At 41.6% G+C, this 12,835-nt stretch overlaps 2 non-coding genes across 2 annotated transcripts; one reads left to right on the top strand and one right to left on the bottom strand.

Annotated features, from left to right (window-relative positions):
* Positions 1 to 5,014: 5,014 nt before the first annotated feature.
* On the bottom strand, positions 5,015 to 5,120 carry LOC130116218 (U6 spliceosomal RNA). The gene has a single exon (XR_008810565.1). It is a non-coding gene; the product is annotated as a U6 spliceosomal RNA (small nuclear RNA).
* A 60-nt stretch (positions 5,121 to 5,180) lies between these two features.
* On the top strand, positions 5,181 to 5,286 carry LOC130116217 (U6 spliceosomal RNA). Its single transcript, XR_008810564.1, has one exon. It is a non-coding gene; the product is annotated as a U6 spliceosomal RNA (small nuclear RNA).
* The last annotated feature ends 7,549 nt before the right edge of the window (positions 5,287 to 12,835 follow it).

The following is a 12,835-nucleotide window of genomic DNA, read 5'->3' as shown; positions in this document are numbered from 1 at the left end:
ATCGGCTGGTGCTCCGTTTGGGTGTCTTCCTGGCTTTGACAAACGCCCAGTTAGGATAATCACACTTAACCAAGGCCTGTTTAATGTGGGATTTCTCCCCTTCCCCGACCGCTGTGTCGGTGGGAACGTTGTCAGCTCGGTGGTACAGTGTTCTGATTACTCCTAGTTTGTGCACCAGTGGATGATGAGAGTCAAACCGTAAGTACTGATCAGTATGTGTTGGTTTACGGTAAACATCAATAATCAAATGTCCCCCATCACCAACTGCAATTTCACAGTCTAAGAAGGCTAACCTGTCACATTTCACATCCTCCCTGGTGAACTTGATGTGGTTGGCCACAGAGTTATTGTGGTCGGTGAAATGTGATATAGCCTGAGATTTAATTTTAATCCAGGTGTTGTCCACAAATCTGAACCAATGGCTAGGTGGGGTCCCTGGATAGGACATCAGAGCCCTCCTTTCCACTTCCTACATATACAAGTTGGCCACTACAGGTGAGACTGGGTAATCCATAGCACACCCATGCCACTGCCTATTGTACTGTTCCCTGTATGTGAAGTATATGAACTGAAGACAGTTTCAGGAGCAGACTCACTTTGTCAGTGTTAAGGGTGGTCTTATTGCTAAGGGTGGGGTTGGTTTGTAATTTCATACGGGCCACCTCCACTGCTTCATCAACAAGAACGCAAATGAAGAGACTTAACATCATAAGAGACCACTGTTTCATCCCCCCCATCCCTCACCTTATCCACAAAATCCATAGTGTTCTGAATGTGATATTAATTACTGCCTACCAACGGGTTAAGAATATATGCAATAAACAGAGATGTTATAGGTCACTGAGTTACTCATACAAAGATTAGGCTGCAATGGCACATCCTGTTTATGTATCTTGGGTAAACCATACAGATTAGGTGTAGCTTCCCCTGGATATAATATGTGGTACAGAATACTGTCAATATCATTGTCCTGTTCTAACAGCTTCAGACAATCTATCAACTTTTTCTTATAATCATTGCCTGGATCTCGTTTCAGGGGCTCATAAGCATTCGTGTTGCCAAGTAACATCATAATTTTCTCACGATAGACTGTCTGGTTTAATACAACAGTGGATGTGCCTTTGTCCGCCAGAAGGATGATGATGTTATTGTCCTTACTAAAAGTCATGAGAGCTTTCCTCTCGTCTTTTTTGATGTTGGATGGTGATGCCTTCGCTTTGCTTAGGCAGGTTGAAACTTTCATCCATAGTTCTGAAAGGAATGAAATCCTGTTTTCTGGAAAAAAAACAAGTTTTTTTAGATTCTTATCTGACACATAGTATCCCCCCCCTCAAAAAGATGTTGTATCCAACATTCTAACATTTGACCTTTAGCGCAAATAAGGGGTTAAACTACCTACCATCAATAAACATACAGTGCAACATTACACACCATCACTGTTGCTATACCTTGCCTTATGCTCTCCTCTATGAGTGTAGTTTTACAGGCTGGAACTCTTTTCATACATTCTTTCATATGGGTTAATACCCTGAGTATTTCACTGTTCTCTTTTGGTATTCACAGGGTTCAATGTCTGGGGTTTGCATGGCTGAAATTGCTGCTTAAGTGGCATTGGATAATGTTCATCATCATTGTCCACTTCCTCTGTCTGCTTTCCTTCCTCAGCTGTCCCCACAGTCTCTTTCTTTGCTCATGGCCACATTGGCTTTTAGAGTTGCAGAGACTCAGATGGTAGGAGAAGATTGTGGTCGGGTATCCTTGATCTCCCTTTCTTACTGACTTGACAGACAACTGTATGGACCGCATGCTCCCATTGGTTTCTCAGCTTGCCTGGACCCCCACAAGGTATCATGTTCCTGATTAAAACATGATCACCAGGCTGTAAATACTGAGCTTTTCCCTTACTGTCCTAATGCCTTTTGCTTCTTGTGGCTGCTTTGTGAGCATTTTATCTTGTGATCTCTTATACCTCTCCTATGCCCCGTTTCCACTTTTCCATGTCATTATGGTGAATACTGTCTCCTTGTTCTGAGGTCAAGTTAAACAACATGTCAACTGGCAACCATAGGGAGTGCCCATATAAAAAGTAAAACGGAGAGAAACCCATCACTTCACTGCCAGTACAACTGTATGCAGAGATCAGTTTGCTCAGTGAGTCTTCCCAGTTAAGTTTTGTGTCTCTGTGAGTGTCTTTAACATCTAGAGTAGTGTCCTATTAAACCACTCTACTAATCCATTCCCTTGGAGATGATAGGGCATAGTTCTCAACCCGGCAACTCCAAAGTACTTTTTCAATTGCGCAAACAGTTGATTTTTTAATTCACCCTGATCATGGCGCATTTTTTGTTCAGAAGCCAAATCCTAGAGCATAGTTAAGATTTTATCTGCTGCTGTTTTGCCTGATTTGGAAGTCATATAGTGTATGCCTGGGCAAAGGATGTAAAATGGTCAATGATGACAAGAATGTATGCATAACCACCCTTGCTCTTGTCAAGGTGGATGGAATTAATGGAGGCAAACTCAAATGGTTGAGTGGTAACGATGTTAGTCAGTGGTGCTCTTGTCCCATGGCATGGCTTCTTGTGTTTAAGACAACTGCATCTTCTCATGACAACCCTATATCTCTCGTTGCATATAGGGCCAGTAAAACCGGTCTCATATTAGGGAGGTCATCCTAACTACACATTGATGGCCCATTTCATCATGGAGTTCCCTCAACACTGTACATCTGTGTTTTTCTGATAGGTCCATCTGTTTTCTGCTTGCTGTTTTTATATACAACACTCCATTCTCACTCATCTCTAATGCCTCCGTTCTCTCACAAGACAAGTGACCTGCCCTGTTTGATCTGCCCTGATGTCAGCAGAATGATGGACAAATCTGTAGATATTGCTGCACACTTGAACAATATGGACCATGACACACGGAATTCATCCCGATTTCCCACTGCCCGTGTAACTGCTCCATTCACATCATACGATATTTCCAGTGAACACTCTTTCATGAACATCTCCATATCTATAGGCATCCTGGACAGACTATCTGTGTCAATGTTTCCCTTACCAGGGTGATATTTGATTGTGAAATGGAAATATGCCAATTTTGCTACCCATCAGCCCCATGTTGCATTCAATTTGATACATAGGTAAGTGGATTATTGTCACTATAGACTGTGAAGAATGGCACACAGTAGAGGTAATCATGAAAATGTTCTGTGATCACCCATTTGAGGGCTAGAAAGCCTTACTTGCCTGAATACAGATGGTATTTTGTATTGGCTGCAGTTAAAGTATGAGAGCCATTAGCAATCACACGGAGCTTTCCAATCTGCTTTTGGTACAATACAGCACCTGGCTCAAAGCATCACTATGGAAAATAAACAGATGTGATAATGTTGGGAAGCCTAGAACTGGAGGCTGAATTAGACAGTCTTTGAACTGCTCTAATACTGACTGATGCATGTCAGTCCACTCAATAAGTATACTGGATGAAGCTCCTCTGCTGTTTTGTTTTGTTTATCACATTCTCCTTTTGTTTTGCAGGGTTTCAGTTTCTGCAGGTCCTCTAAGCAGGTCATACAGAGAGGACTTGATCCGTGAGAAATCCTTGATATACTGGCTGTACTAACTCAACAGTCCCAACACTGCTCACCAACAGTATCTGGCTGTTTGTTTTTCAAAGCTGTCACTGCAGCAGTATCGGCAGGATCTATCCCGTTTCCCTCTGCAGACACAATTCTACTGAGGTATCATACTTCCACTTTAAACAGGTCACACATCCTTAGCTTTATTTTTATTCCATGCTCCCTGAGTTGTTGCAGTACCCTCCTGATGCTGTTAGCATGATCCTCAAATGTTCTGCTAAACACTAGGACATCATCAAGATAAAGCATGCATATTTCATCCCTTAATTCCTCTTAACACTCTTCAGTGCACCGCTGAAATGATACAGGTGCGTTCATGAATCCAAATGCGATTCAGACCACACCTATAGGGGCCACAGGGTCCTATATGAGTGGCTCCTATGAGTTTCTCCTGATGAATGTTGTTTGATGTCACAAATTCCTTCTTGACTAATAGAGAAAACCTAGTTGCAAATGGTGCATTTGGCCTTGTACACACACAATCTTGCACACACCCCAGTCATTGGTAATAATTTTCCCATCCCCTTCTGTATTTTTGTAATCTTTTTCTTTTCTTTTTTTTTTGCTGCCTAACTATGCTCGCAGGTTTCTATTTTTCAAATTTTCACATCGCTGCCAGGCGTATCATAGCAACACATTATCTGTATGGTAGTGGAACATAACATGAGAGACAGGCTGAGGGATAACAGCGCAGGAGGGTTCCCTTCTATCTCATACAAATCACCATGTCTTAATAATCTAACCGGTAATATTTCTCTCCCATACAGTCGCACTGAATGGATTCTCAAAAGAACAAAGTGCATCCTGTATCAGTTCAATATGGATCACGTCTTTTAGTTTCCAATTACGGGTTGATTCCATATTTTTTCCCGGGGATGCTGAGATGAAATTTAGGTTTGCTTGAGAACCCCTAAAAAGAGTCTAAATGCTTACATGTCAGTATAAAAAAAAAAAAAAACTACCTAAATTTACTGTACTAAATAACAACCAACACAGCTAACCATTGCATTGTTTCCCTGTCAAGATGTTTCCCCATAGCCAGAGTTAGATAAAACACTGGGACACATGATTAACCTTAACCTAACCTCAACCTAACCCTGAACGTAACCTAATACTTACCTTAACCTAATCATAACCAATAGCTAAAATGTTTCCATACTAGCAAACACTTTTGCCTGATTGGGGGGACAGATATTGATAGGGAAACAGAATTCAATACAATACCAGAGCTCTCTCCATCAAGTGAATGCCCATCTGAGGTTCACCCTTGTTTTATCTCTGTGTCTGTGAATGTTCTCATTCATCCAGGTCATGGTTATCCAAAGGAGTTGAATCAAGTGCAACTGGACTTGGTATATATCCGTGAAAAAAATAAATAAGGAACACTTCACGAATTTGCGTGTCATCCTTGCGCAGGGGCCATGCTAATCTTCTCTGTATTGTTCCAATTTTAGTATACGTATTGCTTCGGCAATACATATACTATACATATACTATATAATATGCAATACATATACATATACTAATTTTAGTATATGTATTGCCGTAGCAATACATATACTAAAATTGGAAACATACAGAGAAGATTAGCATGGCCCCTGCGCAAGGATGACACGCAAATTCGTGAAGCGTTTCTTATTTTTTTTCACGGATGTATACCAAGTCTTGTTTTATCTCTGTTTCTATCACTCTCCCTCTTTGCATTATTTGTCTCCTCCATCAATGGGGTTATTTTTCTCTTGCCGGGTAGTTTCCACTGTCACTTCAGTTATTCTACTGTCTGGTCTTTCTGATACTGGGGATAGCTACTAGTCACCGTCAGGGAAAACAAGATGCTATCCTCTTCCTATTTTGGTTGCACAATGGTTGACACACTTCCTTTGTGCTGTAAATTCAGCCTTCATTTTCCTGTGAGATTGTACCCAGTGGCAGGCAGAATTGCACAGTAAAGGTAAGGCTTATAGGGAATCAGTCTAAAAGCCATTACACTGTACAATCGACATATACTTCATAAAGACAAGCTAGATCAAAAAAAGATGCCTACTGCTGCTTTAGGAACAGTTTTGGTACACTGTTTTTGACAATTTTCACTTCAACCTTTCTGACCTTTCCATCGTCACTAGGAAAGGTTCTTGTGATCAGTCCTGTAGGCAGGTCATGTCTCTTGACTAGGTTGCATTTTAGATGGACAACATTGTCCAGCAGATTTGGTCTTTCCATTCTCGATTTCCATTGACCCTGGAGACCGCTGAGGTACTCTCCTCCATCTTTCCCAGAATGTGTTGGCTAAACTTTGAACTTGTCACCACTGATGCCTGAAGAGGTCGCCATCATCAACGTTGCCAGGGGGAAGTGGGGGTATGCCAACTTTCTGCATTAAGAGCATAGCAGGTGTGGGAATAAGAGGCTAATCTGGATCTGTAGGCACCAAAGTAAGTGGGTGTGGAGTTGAGTATAGCAGTGACCTCAACCATAAAGTTAATCAGGACTGCATGTGTGAGCTTTGTAGGCCAGAGCCTGAGGAACATTAGATCAAGGATCCGACTTTGACGCCAATCAGCCTCTCCCAGCTGCCTTCCATGTGCGAGCAGTGTGCGGGATTGAACAGCCACATGCAACTCTGATCACAGAGGTAGTTGGCAACTTGCTTGTTGTTGTAATCTCCGGAATCAAGCTGAAGTTCTCTGCAAGCTCTTATAAAATTAGTTCCAAAGTCAGATCTCAGTTGTTTAACAGGTCCCCTAATTGTGAAGAAGCATCTAAAAGCATTAATGAAACTGGATGAATACATTAAGTCAATAAACTCAATGTTTACGGCATGTGTGCTTATACACGTGAAGATGATTGCCCAAAGCTTGCTGTTTGCCAGGCCTCCATGCATCCTTCTTAAAGGTGACATACCATGTCCCAAATACATCTAATCCTACAGAGGTGCAAGAAGGATCTGTGCTCAAGTGATCAGCAAGCAGAGTTGCCCTCTTCTGCACTTCCTGTTTGCTGTATAGCCTCCAAGATATCACAGAATTTTAGATCAAGCTGCTGACAGACTGCTTTCCTCCAACAACCCAACAACTTGCAGCCCTTAAAGCACCTTCCATCAAGTGCCGTCCTTGATGGCAGACTTGCTCATAGTAGTGTTTGATGAGCAAGTTGGTGACATGGTGTATGCCAGGAATGATGACTGGCTGACACTCCTCTGGCGCGAATTGTGCCTTCTTCAGCTGTCCCCCAACATGAAACTGCAGAGTTTTCTGAGGGGGCATGGTTTTTAGACAGGTTCTCCCTTTTGGATATACTGGATTTCCTCCAAATAGATGTATTTGGACAGCAAGAATCATTCTGACCTTTGCATGATGTAGCTGCTCTGTACTGAGAACTGCTTGCAAATGTGCCAACCATGGCAAGGGCCTTCTTTTGCTGCTTGTGTGAAGGAATGAGCAATTTGCGAGAGCTGGGTAACAGCTATGGAGAGTGACTTCTAACTCGAAAAACACTCAAAGCATGCTCTGCCGAGCTGATGTGACAAATGTGTGGCACACATTACTATCTCTGCACATGACTCCATATCTGACACAAGGTCAACTACAGGTGCATCTCAAAAAATTAGAATATTGTGGAAAAGTTCTTTTTTTTTCCGTAATTGAATTCAAAAAGTTAAACTTTCATATATTATAGATTCATTACACATAAAGTGAAATATATCAAGCCTTTTTTGTTTTAATCTTGATGATTACAGCTTGCAGCTCATGAAAATAAAAAATACAGTATCTCAAAATAATAGAACATTACATAAGACCAATAAAAAAAAAACAAAAAAAAGGATTTATAATACAGAAATGTCAACCTTCTGAAAAGTGTGTTCATTCATGCACTCAATACTTGGTCGGGGCTCCTTTTGCACGAATTACTGCATCAATGCGGCATGGCATGGTGGCAATCATTCTGTGGCACTGCTGAGGTGTCATGGAAGCCCAGGTTGCTTTGATAACGGCTATCAGCATGTGACACTGCTGAGGCGTTATGGAAGCCCATGTTGCTTTGATAGAGGCCTTCAGCTCTTCTGCATTGTTGGGTCTAGTGTCTCTCACCTTCCTCTTGACAATACCCCATAGATTCTGTATGGGGTTCAGGTCAGGCAAGTTGGCTGGCCAATCAATAGCATGATCCTCCCACACTACGTCCTCCTGGCAAAACTCCTCACTGTCAGGGGAAAAGAAGCAGCTGGCAACTCCACATGTATTGGAGGAGGCATGTGGTAGTCTGCAGCCCTCCTCGGATTTGGGGGGGGGGGGGGGGAGCAGTGACCGGGATGGCTCAGAAGAGTAGGGTAATTGGTCAGATACAATTGGGGAGAAAAGGGGGGGGATAACAATAATAATAGCATACGGTCAATACTTTGGAGACCCCTAAAATTTCACAAATCATGTTTTCAGGGAGCTGATGTCTTAAGTGGAGCCAAGCTCCCCCCGGATCCCCTGTAGTTCACACCCTGGGTGAGACAGAATCTGCAGTAGTAGCTGGAGTTGAAGAATTAATTTTGTTTATGATCTCATCAGCTTTATTGCAGAAAAAGTCTAGAAAAACTCATGGGCTGTGAATGGTGAACAGCTAATATATGTTGTTTTTAAGTAAGTTTAGCTACAGTCTTCTTCTTCTTTCAGATTATTCCCCGTTTCTCAGGGGTCACCATAGCAGATTTTACAGATTCCATCAGTACCCTGCGAGGGTACAGCCACCAATGGTTGCCATCGTTAACCCAGGACTTGACCGATCCAGCATCGAGCCTCGACCGATCTGGTATGATCTTCTCAATCTGCATAATGACTTGGCAACATGTTACATTGGATGCCCTTCCTGACACAACCACTGACCATGTGGACAGAGACACAGGTAAAACGCTGGATACCACCCCAGTATTCATGGACTTGTGCCAATGCCTGTCACCACAAGTAAGTTTAGCATCAGTATCAAAAATAAATCTAGGATTATGTTTCTTGATATTTATCAAGTGAGATAGATGAAAGAGAGATGTTTTGCTTCAGATAAAGCATGCTTCTATTTCAATAAACACTCCTGCCAAGATAGGCAAAAATCTTCCAATTTTGATTTTCTCCATTTACGTTCCAATCTCCTGCAGGCCCGCTTAACAGCATGTGTATCTTCATTAAACCAGGGTGTAGACCTATTTAGTCACCTAGCTCTGGTAGTGCGAGGCACAACTGAATCTAGGAGACTACAGCGGACAATGTTTAAGTCACTAGTGAGATTTTCAACACAATCTGTCTCAACAGTGAAAAGAGCTAAGACTTCAGGCAGCTGCTGGCCGAATGCAGCTACAATGGATGGACCAATGTTGCGAGTGGCAATTATGTTTGTGTCAACATTAACAGGACAGGCCAATGCTACTTCAAATTTAATGAGAAAATTATCTGACACAGTGCATGTGGCTGGCAAGACAATCAAATCAGAAACAGCTATCCATTTAGATATAACCAAAGCAAGGTAGATACCACTGCAATGAGTTGACTTGAACAAACTGAGCGGACCCTAAAGTATCAACAAGTGCCAGAAAGGCTTTACTTAGAGGATTACCAGCCTTATTCAGATGAATATTGAAATCACCAAGAATTAGAATCTCATCAGAATAAGTAGCAAGACCTGTGATAAATTCTCCAAATTCTTCAAGCAAGACCTGTGATAAATTCTCCAAATTCTTCAAGAAATTATTAGTAAGGGCCAGGAGAGTACAATAATGTGGACTGAGCAGAGTCTGTTTGTGGCTGAGGTAGATGGACCAAAGAGCCTCAAAAGAGTTGAATTTAGTTTCAAGTTTAGAAGTTTAATTGAGGGGACCTTTCAGTGTTCTCAAAAAAAACTCAAGTCCGTTAAAGCTCAATACTTTTTTTTTCTTCTTCTCTTAAATAAGTCAATGGCTAACTTACATCTTCAAAGTGGATCAGCCAGCTGTGATGTAGTCTTCATAAGCTGGAATTCACCTACCACTGCCACCCCTGAAAATAAATTCAAATCATTTGAGATTCTTCTTCTAAGTCCATTTCAGCCATGGTCCTTTCTGTGTGGAGTTTGCATGTTCTCCCTGTGTCTGCGTGGGTTTCTGCTTGGAGCTCCAGTTTCCTCCCACAGTCCATAATAATTTTCTCCTTCCCAATAATGCCAGCAATATGAACTCTTTTTTTGCTCATCTAGCAAATCCATTTCCATTGCAAACCCTCTCTTCACCACTGTTGTTGGCAGTGAATGTGAGAGAATGTAAACATGGTTACTTCTGCACCTGATTCACTGTACATATTACAGCGTAGCATGCACAAAACTGTCATTTAGTTTCGTGGTGTGCTATAACAGTCTAATGGTTGTGTCTACACCATAGTATGAATAGAATCTTTTATGACCTACGTCATATGTATGTGCGCACATTTTGGCAGCAAAATAGGCAACTTCTCCATCTCCAATCAATGCAGAGTGCAAGTGGATTTTTGATCGACTGATATTTACATTTTTAAAATGTCATCTGGTTGTGTTGTTGGTTGCCAGAACAGATCTAGCAAAACTAAAGGTATTAATTTCTACCGCATTCCATTGGGGAAAAGACCATTCAATCCAAACAGGCAAAGATTGTGGCTACAAGCAATAAAACGAGTGGACTGGACAGAAAACATTATTAAAATGCCACATATTTTATATATGGCCCATTTTATATTGGGTAAGTTAATTCTGCTTTTGTTAACTTTTCCCCCTTTTTCTCTCCAGTTACCATTTTTTGCTGCCAAAATGCGCACACATACTAAATCACGTGATCACTGTTTACCAACTGTAAAAGGTTCTATTGAGTGCTACACTACACCATTGGTATACAGCGGTGCCCCATGGACTCCCCAATGTGGAACCATAAATGAGGCATAAGGCCAAAAATAAACATTACATACATTCGTGAATGCAAATGCTTCAAGCTACAAAAGTCAATTCCACACATTGTTGTACAATAAAATATTTCACCTGTTTTTTTTTTTCCTTCTTTTTCTTCCTAGTTGTACCTCACCAATCACACTGCTCTCTGAGCCGTCCGGTCGTTGCTCCACCCCCTCTGCCGATCCGGGGAGGGCTGCAGACTACCACATGCGTCCTCTGATACATGTGGGGTTGCCAGCCACTTCTTTTCACCTGACGGTGAGGAGTTTTGCCAGGGTGGACGTAGTGCGTGGGAGAATCACACTATTCCCCCAAGTTCCCCCTCCCCCCTGAACAGGTGCCCCGGCCGACCAGAGGAGGCGCCAGTGCAGCGACCAGGACACATACCCACATCTGGCTTCCCATCCGCAGACATGGCCAATTGTTTCTGTAGGGATGCATAACCAAGCCGGAGATAACATGGGGATTTGATCCGGCGATTCCTGTATTGGTAGGGAACAGAATAGACCGCTACGCTATCGGGACGCCTTCACCTGAAATTCTTAACTTGACGAAAGTGCCAGCTGCAGTCCCAGGCACTGCAGTGGGGAGTGCTATAGGAGACAAGAACCAGATGAAGCTGTCTTCTTTGATTCTCTCTTTCGCTCTGGCAGACAAGAGAAACATATTCCCCATCTTCCCGCCAAGTGGTGCAATGAGTACAACAGTGCACATTCCTCAGCAGTCACCATGGTCGTTAGTATTGTTTATAAAAATTGAGCAGTATACAGTTTGTTTTAAGATGCTCTATATCATCCTCTAGCACCCCCTTGAGGACCTGTGTTTACTACCTCTACAGGGACATAAGGATGCACATTGTAAAACCAGGCTTGGTGATTGAATTGTTTATGCAAGGTGTTGTCATTTGGATTTGTATACTAACGTATAGTATGTTTCAGCTCTGAGGATAGAGGTTAGTAGAGACAGATGTCTTGATAAAGTTTTTAATGGGTAAAATGGGGTGAAAAATTGAGGGGCAGAAATCATCATGAAAAGAAAGGATAGGAAGTGAGAGGACTGAAAAATAGAATAGGAAGGGGGGGGCATCACCAACAGTATGGATGATAGAGAGAGAAATAGAAGAAAGAGATCCCAACAGCCCAGGGCCAAGTCAACAGCTTGATGTGTGAGGGCTCTCTGCAAAGCCCCATCTTCAATTCTATTGACTAATCAGATGTATGGCTGAATTATTGATGGACAGTCTTCATCAATAATTGCACTGCTCCTGTTTTGGTCCAAAAACAAATAGCGATCCAGGGAGGTAGTGGCTCAGCAAGAGTAAACACGCTTAGACACGAGACCCGTAGGCTATGCCACCATATATTTTTTTACTGACAAGGTAAAATTGAAAAGACCCTGTTAGCTTAAAAGTTAAACTCATAAAACTGATTTGTGTGTATATATATATATATATATGTATATATATATACACACACATTGCATGCACTCATTACCAAAGCACACAGGTCCCAGACAGAACTCTCTGGCATCCTGATTGGGGGGAAAAAAAAGGCTAACCACGGTTTCTATTTATTTATTTTTTTATTTTCAGTTTGAAAGAAATGTTCCTACTTTGTTCAAGTCAGAGAGTTAGATGTATCAAAATGAGCTCTTTGTTTGAAAAGGGCAGCCTAATGTCTACCGACAGGCCCACTTACATGTTTTTAGTGCCCATATTAATGTCCTACAATATGTTCCTTTTTAGGTAACATCTGTATGTCACATAGAAAACAGCCCTAAAAATTCTAATATTTTTCACTGTTTCAAAATTCAGCTGACTCTAAATGGTTATCATTATGTGTCTGCTATGCAAATCAGACATTATTATTAATCATACGTCAGACTTTTTATTCTTCTTCCATACAAATTTCAGTAAATTGTAAATAGTTCCGCTGCTTTGAGAAAAAAAAAAACCACAAATTATACATCAAAATGTGCAGTTCAACTGGGAATGGTGTGCTACGACTTTGCTTAGTGATTCGAGTTACCATGGTAACAAAAATCGCAAAAAAAAGCAAAACATTTCCCTTAGAAAACAATGGAAAGTTGTGAAGGAAAAAAAAAATAGATGTAGGATTCTGAAAACGCCACACATCGGATATCCCATTTGTATTGAGAAATAACTGGATTGCAAGAGTTGCTTTGGATGCTGTCACAGTTGGGTGAGCTACAGTCTAGGGTAGGTGATAGCACACAGTTCATACCCCTCCATGAATAATATAGTGT

The sequence above is a fragment of the Lampris incognitus genome, chromosome 7 (assembly GCF_029633865.1).
Source record: "Lampris incognitus isolate fLamInc1 chromosome 7, fLamInc1.hap2, whole genome shotgun sequence".
NCBI classification, from domain to species: domain Eukaryota; kingdom Metazoa; phylum Chordata; class Actinopteri; order Lampriformes; family Lampridae; genus Lampris; species Lampris incognitus.
The sequence above is the reverse complement of the archived record's forward strand: the minus strand, read 5'-3'. Positions and strand labels throughout refer to the sequence as shown.